Source organism: Sabethes cyaneus, chromosome 1, assembly GCF_943734655.1.
Source record: "Sabethes cyaneus chromosome 1, idSabCyanKW18_F2, whole genome shotgun sequence".
NCBI classification, from domain to species: domain Eukaryota; kingdom Metazoa; phylum Arthropoda; class Insecta; order Diptera; family Culicidae; genus Sabethes; species Sabethes cyaneus.
In genome coordinates this window covers 30,490,684-30,506,647 of record NC_071353.1, presented here as the reverse complement: position 1 = coordinate 30,506,647, position 15,964 = coordinate 30,490,684, and positions in this window count along the sequence as shown.

Sequence of the window (15,964 nt, the reverse complement as noted above, 5' to 3'; positions counted from 1 at the left end):
AGAAAACCGGACCAAAGAGGACTACAGCAGCAAAACAAAACGGTAACTACACGCAAATTTTGTTTCCAATAAAACTTGCTTAAAAATATGTTTTCCAGAAGTTCATTATATGAAGACAGAACCAACAAAAGGGCGAATGTCGCAAACGTAAAGGTAATTTACGCTAAATAAGTAAGTTGAGTGGAATTTACTTTTGTTTAGGAAAAAAAATAAAAAACACTTTCGAAACATTCTATATACAACTAGCCCAGTGTATTTTGAAACGGTAGGTCTACAATTGACGAAGGGACGGTAGGGGAAAGCAATGAAAAGTTTTTTTGAATGGAGGCGAAAGAGTTCAAGGGAAAGGTCCATCGCCTCTAAGGTTCAAAGGTACAAGTACCAGCGAGGCCCTGGCGGGTGTTGTGGGTTCGAATCCGGTTAGTATCTCAGATTAAAGCTTGGTTCGACCCATGCACTTTCCAGCATTGGACAAAAGGTAGGAGTCACAACAACTTGTTAAGCGTAGCTACCCATAACCCCCCAGGCCCCCCCCCCCCCCCGTGACCTTTCTACTCTTTCCCCTCCATTCAAAAAAAATTTTCATTACTTTCCCCTACCGTTCCTTCGTCAATAGTAGAACCACCGTTTCAAAAAAATATTAATGTATATGCTTGACCGTAGTTCAAGGTCATGACTAAAACACGAGGTTTGGTCTAGCCCATTTAGCTTGGCGTGCTACTGGTCTGACCAGCCAATCGTCGTATGTTCGAATCTCGGCTGGGCGGTGCTGGGAAAGACTCAGTAGGATCGTTGCGTTAGCCCCGTAATTGCTGTGTACTTTGATAACCGGCTGCGAAGTCTGTCGATAAGAAGAAATGTCAAGTTCATAAGCACGTTCATACACATTTTTAAGCCTCGGTATCACCGCTGGTATGACCTTTTTTCAGCTGAATAGACATGTTTATAAAAGCTCTGCTAATGATACTGAAGCTACGTTTTATGCCTCAGCAGTTCAACGTTTGCACAAATAGAAAGAAATATTGTCAATTGCAAGGAAAATTGTACCATCCAACGTGCGATATCCCTCATAAAAGTGCTATTTTGCATTAAATCGTTTCGGTATCTTTCGGCGCACTTTTTCGTTATCTTACAAGCAATAAGTGCGCCGAAGATACCGAAACGATTTAATGCAAAATAGCACTTTTATGAGCGATATCGCACTTTGGATGGTACAATTTTCCTTGCAATTGACAATAACATGTAGAAAGACTGGCGCAATCACTAGTTGTGAATAATATTGCCTACCTATAGTACTTTCTGCCTGTGAACCAGACAAAGTATGGGCTAATCTAGAACTATCAGCGAAACAGAGAAAGAATAAATAATCTATAAATAAAGCTAGAACTGTTTGCGAAGGAAACAAAAAGAATATAAATAAAGTAATCTTATGCAATGGACAAAAATTATGTCTGAGCTTATCAGACAAAGAAAACTTATCGACATCATAAACAAATGGTGGGGTATTGTTAAATTATATGTGAGAGTGTATTGGTGACATAAGACCGCTTCAAAGAATTTAGCGCCACCTCCTAAACCGAAATTCTCTGCTCTTTCGCTTATCACGGCTATGCAAACGCATTTTATGACAGGAGAATTGCATGAAGCGATTACTGGAAGTCACTAGAAAGAGTTGTTTCGAAGGAAAGTTCCATTGAAATCCATTTATATAACCGTAATAATCGTAAAAGAGAAACACTAAGGAGACTCTCTAAGTCCTTTTGAAAAGTTAGCCGAAGATTTTCTCTGCATGGTCGACTATAGCATATTTGTATATGTGCATAGGGGCCATTAGATTCACTCTAGGGGCGTCTCACTGGAATTATATTAAATATATTCACTGCAAATGCTGCAATCACTGCAAATATCGCTTTGCATCCATTTGCAGTGAATGCAAATTTTGCAAGACCATCTGTCAAAAACTTCTCTGATGATGTTGTTGTTCTTCGCGTTTGTGTTGTTTTTCTGTCCCGTTCGTAGCTGGTTTATTTCGCCAGAGTAAATATTTTATTGTGTATATTCAGTGGAAGGATGCAGTATAGAGCATTCAATGAAAGTCAAAGTATAACCTGCAGTTTGATAAATTTATCGGTGGCTCGCCGTTGCACTTTTACATTCCATGATAAGGTGAACCGGCTGTCGTACAAAATACCGGCAACGGAGGAGTTTGTTGGTCGCGTTCCGGACCACTTCACGACTTGCTGTTACTACGAGCAGGAACCACTTCGCAAGACCGTTCTCGAAACCTAAGTGAATACGGTAAGGCGGTAAGTGTAATTCTATGAAATAGCTTAACGTAGTCATTGCCATTGCTGTTCGTCGTTTTAGCATTCAAAGCGAAATATCGATACTGGATCACTGAGGGAGGGTGTATGGTGTCACTTGGAAATTCTCCGCAGTGATTACGAGGACGTAAAAAATACCGGAACAGCTGAATCATGGTGCGTGCCATCATCGGTTGCATCGTTGTTGACCAGTTAGACAGAAGCTCAGCAGTCGCAATCCTTTCGGCGCAGCAACCGCAATAGCATATACATTATTAAGGGAACACGAAGATCCCTCAAAATCTTTCAGTAATGTTGTTAAACATCACCTTTTCTCGTGGGATTTTTAGAGAAAATAGCTAAACAAAAATCAAAGTTTCAAATTTATTTTATTGTCAGATTTTTTATTTATATATTTATTTTTTATTTGAATGTCAATATATTTCATTATTATAGTTAGGATTTTTTTTCTTCTTACAGTTGCTCATTTTGAGACAAATCATAAAAATATTAATTAACGGCTTAGTTCTAAGTCTCATCTAACCAGGTTAGATAGAACTTCATTATCTTTCGCATTATGACCGGTTACATTATCAGAATAAAAGTCAACAGGATAGCAACGTAGCTCCGGTATAACGCAAGCCAGCGAGGGAATCTTCAAGAAGTTACGAGTTGAGCAATCAGGTGCTTGCCACTATCGGTTGAATGCTTATCATCGATGGAAACAAAATTGTTTCCGGTACTCGGGTCCAACGTACTGAGCTCCTGTTTCGACAGCCACTTCGGTGGAATCTTCGTTCCGGAATCATCCACGCAATTGTCGGTAAACGGGGCGCAATTCTCATAATCAACTCTAATACGATCGTTCATCACATCGTCTTTGTAAGCACGAACCAAAGTTTTCGACCACTGTTTTTATCGCTATAACCTCGGGTCAGTAAATTACACGCCAGAATATGCATTGTTGGATTGTTGCGCTCTTTGAACGAATTTTGACTGCCATGCTTCAGCGCAGCAATCAAAGCACTAGTAATCGTTTCGTGTCCAGATATGTGTGTGGCCTTATTTTGGATACAGTAGAGTCCACGACAGTACCGAATTCGTCTTTGATTTAGGAGAAAAAAAAGTAGCTTAATCGCGCCGCAACTGTACCCAACCACACTGTCACTATCTTGCTGATCGATAGCACTCAAAACCGATGAAACTAGATCCACAGAATCACAATCCAAAGCCATCCAATACTTGAGCTAAAACTGTCACCGTCAGACGAAAGTTTGCCGGTTCCGGCCGGCAGCGCAGACGACAAACTAACACCGGCCGCGGATAGTTGGTTTTTTTTCTCCGCGACACTCGCTAATGCGGCGATTGCATCGCTCTTTTGCTCCGAAACGCTACCATCCTACGTCGGTTTTGCCTTTGCCATCGTCATCTCGGGAACTGCTGGTGGCTTTGAACCAGAGAGCGAACAGTTCGCCTAGCTGTGAGCTGATGTTTTTTAGTTGACCATCCGCTAGAACTTGGTCTATCTCGGTTAATCTTCGGCAGCTGCTATTGTTATCTGTAAAAATGATTTACTTCTATAAGTGACTTTGTTAAAATATGTGAACAATGCTTAATTTAAATGTACCAATAATTCTGTTCAAACGCCCACAAAACACTATTTGTGACAATTTGTAAAATTCGACGCCTCCAAGAATTCGTTGTGCATTTGATGCAGAATGAAAGGATTCCAGTTTTGAGTTAAACTTGCAATTATTGCCGGGACGGTACGTAACAAGCGCAAAAAGTTGCTAGTCTGGCAAGCTTAATTTTAAGTTCCAACATCATAGCATGTGGCGCAAAAAGCAAAGCTCACAGGCCAGAATGAACTCCTTCGCGCAACAATGCGACCAAATTCCTTTCCTCGACGGATTAATAAAATCAAGAGTCTAAAGTATTGCATTGCAGTAGGCATTTGGAAGGTTGGCTTCTAAACCAAGGAATCCGGTTTGATTGTGCTGTTCAAAGTCGAAATACCCACAACCGAGCTTGCTATATTTTACCTCCACACGACGATGGCGGGAAACCAAAATCTTGCCTTGCCTTTTGCCTAGAGCCTTTCTGTACGTTGCCCGCTGCCGGTGTCGAACTCTGGCTTGAGGCCGATTTTTTTTCCATAATGCAGGGAATTTAATTTAGAAACGATGTTTTCAGATTCGGACAATAGAGCCCCGGCTCTTCATTGAGGCTGTAATTTCCGGATTGATTGGCTTTGTCCTAAGATAGTCGCAGTTCATACACTATGGCCAGTCGCTCAACCAGCTAGGCCCAGTTGTAAGGGGAGGCAGTAAAATCGACGCAACCGTGTCTACGAGCCGAAGCAGCCTTAACGGGGAAACAACTGCCAACCTAGAACAATGAGACGGTAAAAATTTCAACAGTTGTGGCTCCTCTGTCTGCCACTAAAAATGAAATAAATGCCTTGCACATCTCAAACTCCAAAGTTGAACGTCGAATAGACCAGAAATCGTGCGTTGGCACCATTCTGGATCGTATCGCGCCGCATCACCTGATCGTTCAAACAGATGATCGAATTGATTTGCAAATCGAACAAGCCGCTCAGCCGCACGAACAGCGCATCAAACAGATCGGTCTTCAGCAGTGTGAACTTGTCGTCCGGGGTCAGCATCTGGAAGCATCATGTCGGCAAAATCAATCACCCCGGGGTAAGCGCTGACTAAACTCCTGCTCTGATTGCAGCTCTGGGGTCGGATTCAGCGGGCATGCCTGCATGAGAAAAAAAATCGTCCATTAAAAAAACGTTGGTTTTGTCGTCGTTATGGCAAATTTCTTTATGCTATGTTATATCCAGTAGGCAATGTACCCCGATGATTGTGATCAGGAAAATCTTCGCAGCACGCGGAAGCACGAATCTAACCAATCAATGAAAAGATAATAATCATACATTACATTACGCGCCTCTTTTGGTTCCGTTCTAACGGAGCAGATGGCAGTAACGGCGATGGTGGTAGTGGTGTTGGTAGTGAACTCATTCAGCCACACGGAAGTACCATTTTATTTCTGATAACTCACTTCCGGGCTATGATCGTAAAACTGTTGTAATCATTTCTATCTACCCCACACCCCGTCTCCATTGAATATGATTAAACATGGCGATGCTCTAAAACAAAGAAAAAAAATTAGTATCATCCTACTAATAAAAACATACAACAGCCATAATACTCTTCAAATTTCACCAGATAATCCTCACGATAAATGCTCCAAATGGTACGACCACTGACTTCAGAGTCACGAACAGCATACGAATGAATGTGACTTCTTGCCCGGGGCTACTTGGAGGGGGCTCTGTAGAGTTATCCGACGGGTGCTTATTCAAGACTGGTTCGCTGCCTAGCTCCAGTTTATTTCGTCTTCGCTTTCTTGGAGCGTTTTCATAGTTACATTACTATAAAAGGCGGTTGGGGAGATTCAAGGGACAAAACAGTTCGTCAGTCGATCGGTTGGGTTGATTAGAATCTCGAAAGTGTTTTTTTTTTGGTTTATTACTTCTATGGTTAGCGAGTCGTTTTCGCGACAATGTGTTATCAAAAACAGATGTTTATAAACCGATCTTTGCGCATGAATACGACAAAGAAGAAGCACCAATCACTTCTGCATAAATATTTAATATTAGATTGATATATTTAAAACTCAAATGTATTACTTACTTTAATCTTCTGCCAGTCCACATGCCCAGCAGTTTTGCGTTTTTAATCAAAATCTTATCGACACATACTGAGTTATATTTTAAACATTTTGAATTAATAACAGCACTTTTCGAAACAATTAATCTTTTAAACGATATAACTTTTATACGATGGAACGTGATATTATAAATTAGAAAATATTTTTCTTGAGTTACATATCTCTCATTTTTCTTTATAACGAGTAATTCTCGCCGGTTCTCTGTTCCTTCCATTCGTTAACATCCATACCAATGTGCTTATTTTGATGTTCAGAATTTTGTCATTGTCGTCTCGAATACGGAAGCAATGCTTTAACGTTGATGTAGTTTCTCGTAGTTCTAACTTGCCTTCAAAATTTTTAAACAGAACTTTTGCGTCATACACGTCTGACTCTTTAGCAGGATTAGTATCGTCTACACTAATGGATTCATGGGAATATGAAAAAGGTGAAACTTCGTTCAAAGCATCTTCAGAACGCTGCTCATGCGATAGTTCATCAAGGCTGCCATATTGCTCATCAAATATTTCTGCGCCGTTGTCAATCACCGAATCAAATGCGTCAAATACTTCATCTTCTGCAGAAACAAATTCGAACAAATTCCTTCCATTAATATCAAGAGAATCTTCAAAGCGTTGCTCATGCGATGGTATACCTAACGATAGTAAAGTCTCTGACGCAAAAGCTCTGGCTCTTTCAATTTCCGCAGCTATCTCTTGATTGCTAGGCAGGATTGGAAGCCTCGAATATTTTTTTATTCTACGTTCGATGTTTGGAAAAGTCATTCTGTTTTTTTGTCGATATGATAACTGCACCTTCATCGATGCTCTGCGCAGTTTTTCTCCGAGTTCCTTCATAGAGAATTCAACTTGAGTCTCTGACGTGCTCGTCATAGATCTCAATTCTCTGAATAATTCTTCAGCTGGCTGACTCGAAAAATTCAAAATTAAAAATAGATCCGGCGAACTACGGCATTTTTCAATAAGTAAAATCATTGCGTGAGCGTTGAGCTCTAAGCATGCATAAGCGTTAGAAGTTGGACATTTTTTCATATTTCCGAACGTCGTTTTCGACCAATTCCGCCAACTCCTGAATATGAACAAACAATACCTATTTTCGAAGGACACGTAAGAATGAGAAATAGTAGTATCGCGTCGCATAAATGGATGAAAAGGAAAGAATTGTGTAGCTTTTACTTATCTAAACCCTAGACAACGCTAATATAGACAATACGACGTTTTGAAAATATTTTTTTTGCTAGTTTAGTCATTGAAGTTGACCTCGTACTTCTAATTTTATCACTTCTAAGTTAGAGATGGTCGGGTCTCGGGTTTTCAGACCCGAAACCCGAAAAAAACCCGAACCCGACGGGTTCGGGCTTGATACTTTTAGCAGGTGTCGGGTTCGGGTCGGGTCCGGGCTTGGCCAAAAAAAAATATTCGGGTTCGGGTCGGGTTCGGGCTTAGCGAAAAAATTAAGTCCGGGTTTCGGGTTTGGGTAATAAGAAGCCGAACCATCTCCACATTCAGTTCTCGTAAAAGTATTATTTTAACATAATAAAATAAGCAGTACTTTAATGATATTTAGTATGACTCAGATATCAGCTACACTGAACTGGTTGCTTTTTAGACGGTTTAGTGTTTTCAGATTTAGATCGAATTTAGGCCAAAAGTTATATATTCCAGAATTCGCCAGAATTCGTTAGTTGGATCATGTCATAACTGCGCCCAAACAAGTTGGGTGGACTGACAGAAGACTAGAATTGTAAGCTATCATAAATTCTATTCCGATTTCCAAAAAGTTTCGTGCCTTGGAATAGTTGTAAGTTTAGCTGTCTTTAACACACAACATACCGTGCAGCAGAGCTACCACAAATACAGATATTTGTGCATGCATAAATTTGGGACCCATCAATTATTTCAGTTGCTGTGATTTCTGGCTCTACTAATGGTCCTGAATTTTAAAGTACTTCATAAACTATTCATGTTATTTAAAAGATTAGATCGAGAAAATAAAATACTCCGGAGAAAACGGTAGGGTCCTGAATTTATGCATGCACAAATATCTGTATTTGTGGCAGCTCTGCCGTGAAGGGGTCATTTGACCCATTGCTTTTTTGGTTCATTTTCACGGCGTTATAACACAATTCTGTTTAGCTACTTTTATTAGAAAATATATTTAAAACATAATGCAAAGTTTGGTGCTCTACTATTTCTTTTTTATCGAGAAAAATATTAATGCTAATCTATTGATAATCGCGGGATTTCCGGTCTGCTCGCGAAAAATATTCGTAGAGTGAAGTCGGTATGTTTTGTGTTAAAATCAACCTCTTTTATGTTTGCCTTTAAACCTTTAAACCAGGGTGCTAGTGGTTTAGACAACTAGCTTTCGGCTACCGGTATTACATAATGAAGCAAGATCCAAGCATTTCAAAATAATTTTTCATGTAAATTTTTCTTTTCGCTTTTCACAGGTTTCATAGAAAACTTAAGAGATATTCCCGTAAAAAGTAAAAGAAACGATTCTAGTTTTTTAGAATTTTCAATTCGGTTCCAAAAGAAATAGAAGGGTGAAAAAAACCTAATTTCAAATGAATTTTAGAGCTTTTAGAGCTCGAACGTTATAGAGAATACGAAAAGAAAACTGCCGAGATTTAAATCGAGGTGTGAGTTTTATGAAAATAAATATGAAATTCAAGTTCAGGGCGGGATCAAATTTAACATAACATAAAAATTCGGGTTCGGATCGGGTTTTGGTTTGGCCGAAAAAAAATTCGGGTTCGGGTCGGGTTCGGGCTTAGCGAAAAAAATAAATCCGGGTTCGGGTCGGGTTCGGGTTTGACAGAAAATAAAAATTCGGGTTCGGGTCGGGTCCGGGTTTGACAGCAAAAAAAATTTTCGGGCCCGGGTCGGGTTCGGGCTGGGAAAATATGAAACCCGACCATCTCTACTAAGTAGGTACAATGAATCATCAATATAAAGCTGAAAAATCTAAAGTGTGGATCACTCCGATACGATTAGGCCATTGCAAATATTATTTAAAATTTTTGTCACCTCCCTTCGAAATTGGCTTGAAAAATCGGGGGCCAAAGAAGTAATTTTTAAGATATAAGTTAAATTTTTTTATGATATATTATCCTGTACTTGCTAATATATTGTTGGCTCTACAGCCATAAGAACTCGAAAAACAAGTGTACGAGCAGATTTAACGCTTCTAGCACAAAACAGAAATAGAAATTCGAATGCAATTTTCGAAAATCGGTAAAAAAAATTTGCTTTCGTTTTTGTCGATCGTTGCATAGTTTTTTGCATGGAAAATAACGTTTATATGAAAAGCAATAGATTTAATTTTCACGTTTAGATAAGTAAAAATTATTAAAACGCTCGATTAAAAAATCACTTTGTTTTCCCCCCTCCACCCCTTCAGCTGCATAACACCAGAAGGACAAAAACTTTATAAAACATTTGTATTGGCCTTGTTACCCTAGTAAGCCAAAATAAGAACGCGACAGCTAGCATTTAACGCAGACGCGGATATATGCATGAGAAACAGTAGAGCATGAAATAAAAAATAAATATTGTGCCGTGCAGCAATTTTACGAGTCCTACGCAAATTCATATTGCCTCCCCACTGCACCCCTCCTTGCTTGACAAGCATATTTTCATTGTATTTAGTAAGTACAGGATAATTATTATTAAAAAACGAATTTTCGTAGGACTCGTAAAATTGCTGCAAGGTACAATAAATCTTTGCATTTAATTTTCAATAATACCGCAACGAATATTTGAAGACAAGCACTAAGCTCGAATGAAATGGTTCAGCCAATCAGTTTTGAATACTTAATATCATATCATTTAATAATTCTGGAACTAGTAGTCATTAGAGTTGACTTCATACTTCTAATCTTATCACTTTTATACCTTATATAAAAGTAAACGTGAAAATAAAGTTGAAAAATCGAAATTATATGGATCACGCCGATACGATTATTTATTTCGATTAAGTTGAAAGATATATCGCTCTATTGTGCAAAATCGATGTAAACAAAACAGAAGCGGATTATGTTGAAAACAATCAAGTCACACTGCTACAGCATTTTGCTTCGCAGCAAGTGCTGGCAGTTTTTGTACACTGATGCGAAATCGTTGGCTTTAGTTTCCGCGTATCTCTTACTGTAAGTATTTCTAGTTATAACTATAAGTATAAAATTAAAAATACTTGCAATTAAATAAAAATAAAACTTATACAATTTTATTCTACTATGTACTATGTATTATACATAGTAGAAAGATTGGGTAAGTTTTCTTTTTATTTAAATTTAGGTTTCGTATTCTGCTAAGACGCTCCAAAAACTTCAGTTCAAAACACTTACCATAAATCGAAAATTCTCTGTAATGGTGTACAATCTGTATTAGTGAATGATCGATATATGCGTTTCATGATATCTAAAAACACAACAGTACCATTGCTCTCGGGTACGGTATTCTTTAAGCAGTTGATAACTAGATCACTCATTATTTTTTTTGTGTGTACAAAATTCATTCTGTCTTTGGGATTTAAGTCGTTCATCGAAAGACAATGTTTGTCTTTGGACTGATTTTTCATGATGTCATGTAGGTTAAGAATGCTAATGTGGAAATTACCTACGATAAAAAAATTTAATTATTCACGGTAAACAGCAGTGCATTAAACCAATACCTAACTGCAATTCACAGTTCCTAGAAACCAGCTTGTTTCGCAGTTTATTAACAAGATGCGTTGCATCTTGGATGCTAACAGGACCTTTGACATTCATTATGAAGTGATGTCCCCACACGGAATTCTCGTTTCGCGCAGTGAATTGAGAAGGTGATAGCATAGCCTTTAAAAGCCTGGGATCACCGTCCGAGGAATAGCCAAGCACCGTAATTCCCAACGCTTTACAGCCAACCTCAATATAATCCCATCTATTGCGCACGTCATTGTGATTGAATACATTATTGGTACCGCAAAAGTAAACAACATACGGAGCAGCACCTTTCACCATTGGGACAGCTAGCTGTACGTAAGCTGTGTCAGCCAGAGGGTACCGAGCAATATCATCTGCCATCTTATACGCTGTTGTGACTTTAAAAAAATTTCGTTTCACGAATCCATTGAGGTCTAGTGGAGCTGTTAAACCCGTTAAATTTCCAGTCCTTTGATTATATTCAACTTGTTTTTGTACCTTTGTTCCATCCTCGACCAACATAACTATTAGCGGGTATTTGTTTTCATCAAGGTAGGCCTTAAGGCCTTTAAAGTCAAAGACACCTACAAAACATAAAACATTTGATGATTTTCTTTTATTGAACATATGTAATTAGTTTGACTTAGACTATCACCTTTATTCTGCGAAGCGAGTGACGTGACTATTTGGAGTCGCCGCGAATTAGGTGACAATTGTCACCTAGGTGACCCGCGTTGTCACCTAAGTGACACGGTTTGTCACTTAGATGACAGGGGTTTGTTACCTAGGTGACACGGTTGTCACCTAGGTGACTCGACTCGCAGTGGCGAGTCACGGCGAGTGACAATTGTCGTATTGAGTCACGTGACTCACAGAACAAGGGTGTATGTGTTGTGTTATTTAAAACCCGAAATAATCCACCTAGGCTAGCCACTTAGCCTTTCTACTGCAGCTCTAACTATCCAACTGCAACTAAATTTTTTTTAACTACTCAGAAACATCTATAATTAAGTTGACTACATTTTTAAATATCAATCACGGGTCATTCCATCTCAAGTGGACTCAAAAATCGGTAAAAATTGAATCAGACCATCAGCGATTTCAACCAAAGTTGGCATAATTGTTCATTCCGACCCCACAACCAATTTTAAGCCTGTCGTCGTATGTTAGAATCTTAGCTGGGAATGGCTGTTGGAGTCAATAAGATCATAGCACTAGCCCCGCAATTAGGCGTGTTCGCGACAAAATTTAGACACCCCTAAACACACACAGCTTCGAAAATACATTAACAGAGTGAAATATTTTGCAAAGCGGTAGACGTATGTCTGTTCTTTCTGAAAATATAACACTTGTTTATATTACAAGCGCTCAGCGTTAAATAGCGTCGAACGTTTCAGGGATATAACCAGTAGGATCCAGTTTTTAAATAACAATTCAAATTATTTTAAAACGTCAAAAGATGGTCCATGAACCTATTCCAAGAACTTTGATATCCATATTGCTAGATTTTTTGCGAATTGCAATACAACTAGTTCTCTATGCATACCAGATATTCCTGCGGAACTTTGAGTTCCAGAATTCTGGGACTATTTCATTTAATGGGCAAGCAATATGATGGATCAAAACTAGAAAAAGCTCGAATTAAATGTCACCAATTTCGTTGGTTTATAATTATCAGAGTTATGACAATATCAATGACTCGAGTATGGGACTAGTATGCGAGTACATTTCAACTTTCTGTTAAAAGTACCCGCATATGAGTCCCACCTGTTTCAAACATTGTTTTCTGCAACCAAATATTAAGACTAGCTTTTAGTTTTAGTTGCAATGATTGAGTCATGATAGAAAGCAAATATTTTGTACAAATGTGGTAAGTATAACTACGCGTAACACGAAATAAATAACAAACAATTGTAATTATTTCAGTCCTCTTTTTCTCAACATAGTGATTTTCGTTATGGGACTGATATGCGGGTACCGGCAGTATAGGTCCTTTTGAAAAGGTGCACGAAATTTGTAGTTTACGGATATTCACAATCTCAGGCCATTGAAGACATCTCGTTCATAATATGTCCCATAGAATATGGGACTGTTGTGCGAAAAGCGGCAGTATAATATTGAAACTTCTTATATGCTATAAAATCTTGTGAATGATCGGAAATAACTGAAACTAGCATTGAAAATAATATATTTACCTTCTTCCAAAGTTTTGTTGCTGGAAGACAACCTGCGCATAACTGTGCTGCGGCTGGCGGTAATCATATTGGAATGCTTAAATTCATGAAACGAACGTCCCGATGCCAAATATTCGTACGTAATTAAATCCTTTTGCTCACTAGTGTACCTTTTTCCGTGCTTGGAGCGTTTGTGATTGGCGTGGTGTATATCTAGATAAGAGTTCAATAAAGGAACGTTAGCCAATTCAGGGTAGACACAACGGTCGGCCACTTCGCTGCATCCTATTAGTTTTCCGTGGTATTGTAGCGGTTGTCGCTCTGAATAGGTGTACCTCTTGATGACTTTACGCTGCTTAATGGAAATGCTTCAATAATTCTATAGGAATTATGATTTTCATCGAACACGGTAACAAACGAATCTGCGATAAAAATCACTGCATAGCTTGTTGATATTTCTCAAAACTGGTCAATTTTACCTTCAATTTGCTCATCACTTTTAGTAGCAGCAACCTGGTCACCGTTTTCCATGCACACTTCCGAAGCCAAATTTTGGACGGCAACGCGTTCAGGAATATCGTCTAGTTGTTCAATCTGAAGCATTGATATTGATTCATTGGATTCGGTTTTTCGGAGTGAATCATTTTGCGCTGGTAAATTTAGAACAGAATTCTTAATTAAACGTTATTAATTTTTACGTGACTTAGTATCTCACCTGTATCCGCTCTCGCTTGTTTCGTTGTGCACTTCCTCCCGCTCACTTCCGAAGCCAAATTTTCTCCGGCAACGGGTTCAGGAATATCGACTAGTTGTTCAATCTGAAGCATTGATATTGATTCATCGAATTCACTTGTACGGAGTGAATCATTTTGCGCTGGTAAATTAAGATCAAAACTCTTCATTAAACGTTATTAATTTTTACATTACTTAGTATCTCACCCGTTTCCGCACTCGCTTGTTTCGTTGTACGCTTCCTCCCACCGTGGATTTCCAAATGTTGGAAATAGTTGGATGGGTTCCACGATCTGGGAGGAAGCCGCACCAGCTTCAACTCCTTTTTACAAATTGTACATTTGACATAGCCAACTTCTGTATATCCGTCACGCTGAACTCGTACGCCAGGACGCGTTAAGTAGCCCGGATGGTATCGTAAATTACTGTGAAGATACAAAAAATATATAATAGCTTGAAAAATAAAGTTCTGTTTTAAAAACAAATTTTTAGACCGATAATACTATATGCCGTGCCGTTTTGGTGAAGTTATTATACAAAGAGATTTTGGAGGATTCAGAATAAAATACTCAAAATGATTTTAGAGCGTTCTGCTTGGTTTGTTACATTAGGATTACATGGAGTTTCAACACGCTGAAACTATTAGACATTTTTTTTTCAAATATCCGACAAAAATGCTTTATTGCAGGGAAAAGCCCCCTTTAATCGTGAAACAAATTAACTCAATCTTTCCAGCAGTGAAAGACACAACACAAACGCGTGTATTTAAATTAGACTATTTATGAGACATTTTAACCCTCTCTGTTCTAGGGGTATTTGGGTGGTTTACAACTTTTCGTGATCTAAAAGCCTTTAAAATTTTATCGGTTGATTTTGGTGTCGCAAGTCATGGATCACCTGTGCTACCATGGGACAGAGGGTTAAACGATATTAAATATTTTAAATTTGAACGTCATTTTCAATTTGCGTTGTAAGTTAACTAGGCAATTTTTAGCTCAAACTTGCCTCGGGGTACTTTACTTGCATACATAAAAAACGTAACATAAAAAAAAATTACCTGCGATAATCTGCAAGTATGCGCTCGAGAAGTGTAGCTGCAGATTTCTGCTGTGCGGATGACGGAGCGAGAACTGTAGAGTTATTACCTTCTGTTATAAAATATTTTATTCCTTTTTCGCTCACTGTTTGCGCAACTTGCAGGATGCACATTCTTTCTATCATAGTGAATTCAAAATTGTGGAAACGATCGCCAAATTCTGCGATATTTATTTTCTGAACAGAGCAATAGGATTTGGCAGTTTGTAAGCCTTTTGTTTTCAATTCCACTTCAAGTTGAGTAATTTTTTCTTCTGTCATTTTGCTGATGCACAGCGAGGCTGACAAATCGACCATATTTAGAATAAGTTGGAGAAATTGGCTGACGATTCCAATTTCGTGTTGTATTAATGTCCAAAACAAAGTCTGTAAGTAAAGTATAAATAAAGTAAGTAAGTAAAGTATAATAATTTGTCTTACTTACAGTAATCTTTTGACGATCCATGCTTTCGTCTCGTTTCACCTTTCAGCAATTCCAGGAACGGTACAATTAGCGTTGATGGCAGTAAGACTTCGTGGGCTACTCCAGTTGCTCGTACTTACAGTGTTCCGAACTGTCAAAGCGTGTGTTATGATAAAAGTAAAACATAGAATACGTAAATAACAGTCTGTATCCCACTTTGGGCTATTGATGTCTGCACCGTGAAGTGCGTGAGGCCTGCCATTGCCGATTTCGAGCACTACAGCGAGTGAAATCTGACAATTGTACGGCGCAAAACAAATAAAAAATCTACGACAAACTGAAAGATAATCGAATCGCCACTAGACATGTGACAAGTTTTAATTCAACCGATCAATCTGCGTATATTTTACACGAAATTTGATTCGATTCCAAAGTTGATCAACAATATTTCCGGGTAAATAAAATTTCCCTGATAGCATTTGAAAGTCCCTGATATTCCCTGATTTCCCTGATCCAAAAATGAATTCCCTGATATTCCCTGATTTTCCAGGTTTCTCCAGGAAATCGACACCCTGACCAATATCCAGGGATGGTTCGATCACTTTGACTCAATTTTGATTCATTTCACAGTACCGTCTCGGCCGAGCAAAATTTGAAAAAGTGATTTATGGGACAAATCGTTTCCGCTGCTTATTAATGAGGACCATTTGTTAGTGATGGTAGCTGCGTGGGTACTATTTTGCGGAAAACCAATTCGCAATTGACCAAAACGCGGATTATAGTGTTTCGCGAAAAGTATTGTTTGGTGGAAATTCATTTTGAGAAA